The sequence below is a fragment of the Octopus bimaculoides genome, chromosome 5, assembly GCF_046866305.1.
Source record: "Octopus bimaculoides isolate indiv1 chromosome 5, ASM4686630v1, whole genome shotgun sequence".
In the NCBI taxonomy this organism is placed as follows: domain Eukaryota; kingdom Metazoa; phylum Mollusca; class Cephalopoda; order Octopoda; family Octopodidae; genus Octopus; species Octopus bimaculoides.
Window position 1 is genome coordinate 14364169 of NC_142932.1, and position 7500 is coordinate 14371668.

Consider the following 7500-nt stretch of genomic DNA (forward strand, 5'->3'; position numbering starts at 1 on the left):
ATATAAATATATATATATATATATATATATATATATATACATATATATATATACATATATATATACATATGTATATATACACATATATATATATATATATATATATACATATATATACATGTATAAATATGCATACATATACGCATGTATGTGTACATATATGTATGTATATATGTATATATATATGTATATATATATATATATATATATATATATATATATATATATATATATATATATATATATATATATATATAATGATATGATGATATTAGGGATACATGAACTTTGGTTATTTTCTCTAAATTATATATTTATATATATGTATATATATATATTTTTTTTTTTTAAGTTTCAGCTCAGAGCTGCGGCCATGCTGATGCACCACCGTGTTGCTACACTGTTATTACAGGGAGCCTCTTACAATGGCACTTGGTGAAGAATGGAGTTTGATTTAGCAACCCTCATTTACACATCCTGCCTCGAGGTAGGTTCATCTGGGACTCTCGATAGGAAGAGGTCCAACTTTGATTTAAAAACTCCTACATCTACTTTGTGCAGATTCCTCAGGCTCTTTGGGAGAATATTAAAAAGCTGTGGGCCCGTGAATCCCAAGCTGTTGCAGTAACTGGTCCTGAAGCGCGATGGTATTGCTGGGATCTTTGGCACTATGCAGTGTTGTCCCGTTCTGGCATTGGTGTAGCTTTCAATGCCAAAATTTGGCACAATTCCTTCCAGGATCTTCCAGATGTATATTACTGCATACCTCTCCCGCCTTCTCTCCAGGGAGTAGAGTCTTAGCTGTTTCAGCCTTTCCCAGTAGCTGAGCAGTTGCAAAGAGACAATCTTCTTTGTGAATCTCCTCTGGATTGCTTCAAGGTCTGCTGTTAATTTCAGACTATGTGTGTGTACATATATATATATATATATATATATATATATATACATATATACACACACACACACACACACACATATACATATATATATATATATATATATATATATATATATATATATATATATATATATATATATATATATATATATATATATATACATACATATATATATATATATATATATATATATATATATATATATATATATATATATATATATATATATATATACATACATATATATATATATATATATATATATATATATATATATATATATATATATATATATGTACACACAGATATGTGTGTGTGTGTTTATACGTAGTCGATAAATAGATTGTTTGGGTTTGATGTCATTAATCGTATCAATATTTGGTCAGAGAAAACAATAAAATGATGATTAAATGAAATAATAAAAAATAAAATACTAAAAAACCACACTCATATTAAATATACAACAAAACAGAGATCTTCTGTACTATTGAAATGTTCTTTAAATTGTCACAGCCTCGGAATTTTACTACTAATTATTAATTATATTATATCGGTGTAGATTTTGGTTTTGTTTAGCTCCTATAACTAACATACATACATACATACATACTTGTATAGTGAGGTGAAGCTGATTTTTCCAATCTAATTTACGCTTGTATTATAATAGAAACCTTTCCATCTGTCTTGCTTTTTAAAACGGAATCCTTGTTCTTTCATATTCTTCGAATGTGATATATAAGATAGCGGTCTGTGCTTTCAGTTTTGTGTTTTGTTTCAATCAGAACTAGAAATGTATATTGTGAATAAGAGAACACATGAGAATATATATATATATATAGATAGATATACATATATACAGACCCACACACACACATTTGTGTGTGTGTGTGTATGTATGTATAAATGCATGTATGTATGTCTCCAGGGTCTAATGGAACCTGTGCAGAAGTCTTGAAATATAAAGATGACAAAATGTTTGAACTCTTAAATATATTAATTAGTCACTGTTGGAGAACTGAGAAAGTGCCTCATGACTGGATTGATGCCATTTTAGTCTCCTTGTATAAATCGGAGCCAAAGGCTCTGTGAGCTAATTTACGTAGGATATCGCTTTTATCTGTGGTTGGAAAGGTACTTGCCAGCATTCTGTTAGAACGTTAAAATACCTTCATAGTTCCAAATATAGTGTCTGAGTCTCAGTGTGGTTTTCGTTCCTCCAAGGGCACAGCTGATTGTCACTTAACTATCAGACAATTTCAGGAAAAGTGCATTGAACAGAATCTTGTCCTATACCATTGCTTTGTTGATTTGAGCAAAGCATTCGATACTGTTAATCGAAATGCTCTGTGGCTAATTCTAAGGAAAGAAGTTTGCCCAGAAAAAATTGTAAACATGATCAGGTCTTTTCATCAAGATATGAAAGCTAGAGTTAATTTTGGTGGTAGGCTCTCTTAATCCTTTGCCGTGGAAAATAGAGTAAAGCAAGGAGACCTTGATGCACCCACCCTCTTTGCAATATACTTTGTTGTTGTGTTGTCACACGCTTTTCAAAACTCCGAGGTGGGTATTTACGTAAAATATCGAACAACAGGGAATGTTTTTAATCTGACCTGACTGAAATTCAAAACGAAGGTTTTTACTTCACTCATTAGGGAATTCTTATTCGCTGACGATGGCGATCTAGTCTGAAATCTCTTGTATCTGCATTTGACTCAGCTTGTGATGATTTTGGCTTGATCATCATCTTGAAAATAACAGCTGTCATATATCAATCTGCATGTGGTGCTGTTTGCAACCCCACTAAAACTTTTGTTAAGGGTAAGTTACTTGAGGTTGTTGATTCTTTCATACCTAAGAAGCTCTGTACAAAATGATGGAAATCTGGGTACAGAAATACATCTGCGAATTCAAAGGGCAGCACAAGCATTTGGTGGTTTGGAGTCACACGTTTGGTGCCAACGACATATAAATAAGAATTCAAAGCTGGCTCTTTACAAATCATTTGTCTTACCATCCCTGTTGTATTCTCGTGAAACATGGACATGTTATGAAAGACATTTCAAATTGTTAGAACAATTCCACCAAAAATGCCTTCATCACATTTTAAACGTTAAATGGAGTTCTTTTACTCCAAACGCAGATGTCCTTTCATCTGCAGGCATCACCCCAATTAAAACTATGATTTTGAAAAGCCAAATGAGATGGTCTAGCCATATTGTTCGGATGAACGCACGCCCAAACGACTGTATATATATATATATATATATATATATATATATATATTATGTATACACGCATATGTATACATCAGGAAGAAAAATGTGGATGCGCGTTCACACATTCTCACCGATATAACTTTGTTTATGATGTAGATGATGATGATAAGGATGACGGTAGAAATCAAAGAGGTTGTTATAATCATTCGCTTTAACTAAGCACAAAGTCATATTTTTCAATAGTGGAATAATATAACCCATTCTATGGTCCTTTAGTGTATTCTTGGTATTTATATTATCCACTTTTGAAAGGATGATTGACAAATCTGGGACGTTGAGGGAACGGATTTAATGTCTAGCGTAAATCATTTAATATCTCGGCCTAGTGTTTTCGACAAGATATAATCCTGGACACCAATGTGTCCTACTCATTTGCAAGACATATCACTCATATTTTCTTCCAATCATACCCGGCATATTAAAATAAAGAAAAGATTGCTTCCATACCCCTAAAAAAACATGATGGTCACGCCTGGAACGCTGATAACGATGGATCTGCTCGTTCGTGAGTGATCTGGAGCTAAACAACCTACAACTCACAGATATGGCCTAATGATTATAGTGTGACGGAACACAGCTGGATAATATTCATATTAAATCGTTAATATTCTGAATGACAAATTAATCTTGATCTTCTGTTTAACCAAAAGACACTCCCGCTGATCAAGAACATGAAATATTTTAGCTAATTTATTAAGCGTTCTGCTTTGACAAGAGCAGTTTCACTTGGTGAAGCATCTATTGACAAGGACGATAAATAGGTTTAGCTAAATAGCACGTCTCACTTCTCTGCATTTGATCATTAATTAAACAAATTCAACAAGTACATTGTACTTTGCTGAGATTCATAAATCAGCTGAGCTTTAAAAGTGTTTCTGTTTAGTAACCTCACCACGTAACAACTCACTGAGAAACGTTTATTGAATTATATTCTCCAGCAAGACATTCCTTATTTCGTTAATACTTTACAAAAAGACATTAATAAATATTAGACTTTCTACAAGCGCAATGCATGGCTGCGTGGTTAAGAAACTCGCTTTGCAGCCTCGTGGATTCGTGTTCAGTTCCATTGAGTGGCACCTTCGACAAGCGTCTTTTATTATACCCCCAGCTGACCAATTCTTTTTGAGTGAATTTGGTTGACGAAAACTATGTCGATGCCTGTACTGTGTGTGCGTGTATATATATATATATATATACACGGCTTTAAGGGCATCGTGAAAGGCCTGGTTGGAAGCCTATCCTTCCGAGTTCTTTTACAGGGCTTAGAAAAACTGGAGTACCAGCGTGTTGTGTGAGTGCCTTTCTGTTTATGTTTGTCCCCACCCCACCCCGCTTTTAATCTAGTATTGGTTTGCTTACGTCCTTGAAACTCAACAGTTCAGCAAAACAGAGTGATAAAATAAATGCCAGTCTTAAAAGGAATCAATAATTTTAAAAGCCTATAATGAACCATGGATTTTACATTATAACATGGAGTATGAGGCAGCGAGCTGGCAGAGGTGTTAGCACGCCGGGTGAAATGCTTAGCGGTATTTCGTCTGTCTTTACGTTCTGAGTTCAAATTCCACCGAGCTCGACTTTGCCGTTCATCCTTTCGGGGTCGACATATTAAGTACCAGTTGCGTAAGGGGGTCAATCTAATCAACTGGCCCCCTGCCCCAAAATTTCGGGCCTTGTACCTAGAGTAGGAAAGATTATAATATGGAGTTACAACATGGCGACAGGTACTTGATCAAACCCATTTCGGATCCGAGGTTCAAATTTCACTTTAATTGAGAAGTCCTGCTTATGGAGCCAGGAGCATTAACGCCACTATTATTAAGATGGAGAGGGTTAGTATAGTTAAGTTGATGGAAATCAAGCTTGTGGCTATTACAAATATGTGCACCCAGTTTATTACAGTTGGTGTTAATGGTATTTACTCTGGATTTATTGTTAGTTATATCACTAGAACCGGAACCATGATAGTCGATAGTAGTATTCTCCACATTATAGGTATTCTTAAATATGGCACCAGTTATTGGACACTTTATAATCGGGTATACAGTTCTAGGGCCATTAGGGGTGTTATGGTTAGGAGAATTGTGGTGGTTCATATTCTTTAAACCACTAGTTCTAAACCGTTTTTTTTATTTTTTAGCTTATGGGCTCCTTTGATTACTCTTCTATTCTGGTGGACTCCCATAGACATTCGATGCTTAAAAACTAGTTTTATAGACGCCCTTTTCTAAATCCCTATTGTTATGTATATCGATAATATAATGAAGGGAGAGAATTTACAATGTTTTCTGAAGGTGGCGAGATAAACGCTTGTCAACGACCGTTTGGCAGAAGTGAAATAACGTTGGTATGGATAACAAATATACATACAGGAAGTGAGCATGGGACGAGACAGGTAATCTCGTTTACTTCCTGTTAACGAGCGAGGAAGGTAATCTCATGTACTTCCTATTAAAAAAGGGAGTTGAGAATACAGCGGGAGCTTGGCGCGGATAGTACCAAAACGAGAGAGGGAGCTGCATACGGATCGGTCCAAGGCTATACTAAAAGACACTTATCCATGCTATCACGCTGTGGGGCTGAACCCAGAACCATGTGGTTGGGAAGCAAGCTTATTGTTACTGTTGTTAGCTGTTGTTGTCGTTGGTTTTTTGTCACGCATTCATTCTCAACTTAGAATTCCTCCCGAAAATCCAACAAATTGGCGATGCTGAAACATAATTGGAGCTCCATATTGATTTTCTTCCTCCTGCTTTGACGAAAAATTTGTTTGAGATAGAACATGAAGTTGAAAATGAAATAAATAAACAATTAAGCAAATAAATAAACAGGAAAATCCCTCACAAACAATGATAATCTTGATATATCTTATTCTATGATAGGAAAAGTTAAAAACAAAGAAACAAGTTAATGCATTTGTCAAGGCATCGAGATTCTCTTTTTCTATATTTGAGACTTGAATTTTCCGTGATTATTAAGGATTTCATTTCTATAAAATATATCATGATAATTTAATAGTTCTTGGTTTAGAATCACCTTCGGTGGCAGTACGTGTGTTTTGAGAGAATTTTGGTAATATTGATATACATGCGGGAATGTATTTATGCATACATGAACACAATACTCACATGACCACATGTTCTAGGCATTCAGAAGAAAACAAGCAAACATATCAGCCAGTATGAGAAACGGAGAAAATTATAAATCATACACACGTATATTTATAAACCTACAGAAGCATACACACAGACACAAAACGCACACGCACACACACAGACACGCGCGCGCGCGCACACACGTATTTGTAAGTCTAAATAAACAAACAAGTAAGCAGATAGATATACATATAGACATATATACATACATACATGCATACATATTTATATGTGTGTGGGGTGTATCTGTCTGTCTGACTGTCTAACTATCTGTCTGTCTGTCTATCCGTCTCCCTCTGTGTGTATATATATATATATATATATATATATATATATATATATATATATATATATATATATATATATATATATATATATGTATGTATATGTATATATATATATATATATATATATATATATATATATATATGTGTGTGTGTGTGTGTGTGTATGTATATATATATATATATATATATATATATATATATCAACAGGCATACAAATACACACACGCTCACGCATACACACGCATAGGTAATATGATGTCAAAGGAGGTATGATGATAAGCGCATACAATTAGTGGTAAGTTCGAATTTGTGCCTAAACCCCAGCTTTATGCAACTTTAGAGTAGTGGTAGTAAAATGATGTTTAACTACAGGCCATGTATCGATCAAGGTGCTACATGTATAATAAAATAAAATGATATACAAGCATCACGTATTTACCTACGATGGATCTCCTGTATAGCGATAACTTACATAACGTAAATTTTTCAGAAAAGAAGGAAAATAAACCAAACAGTAAATAAAAGACAACTTCAGTGAAATTTTTTTTTATTAATCTTGTAACCGACAGGATTAATGTCTAATGGCAAAACTTACAATCAGAATTGAGAATGTGGGTTAAAAAGTCACACATTTAACGACAAAGAAACGTAAGATTTCATTTAGCAACATCTAGTACGATGGATTGCTGAAAAATTCCTGGCTTTGGGTAAGAAGATATACAGGAGGATTACTGAATGATTATTTTATTCAACATATTCCCCTCTCAGATTCACACACTTATTGCAGCGGTCCTTCAGTTTTTCTATGCCCTGAAAAAGAACTCAGAAGGTTGGGCCTCCAGCCTGGCCTTTCGCGACAGCTTTAACCCAGGAACTTTCA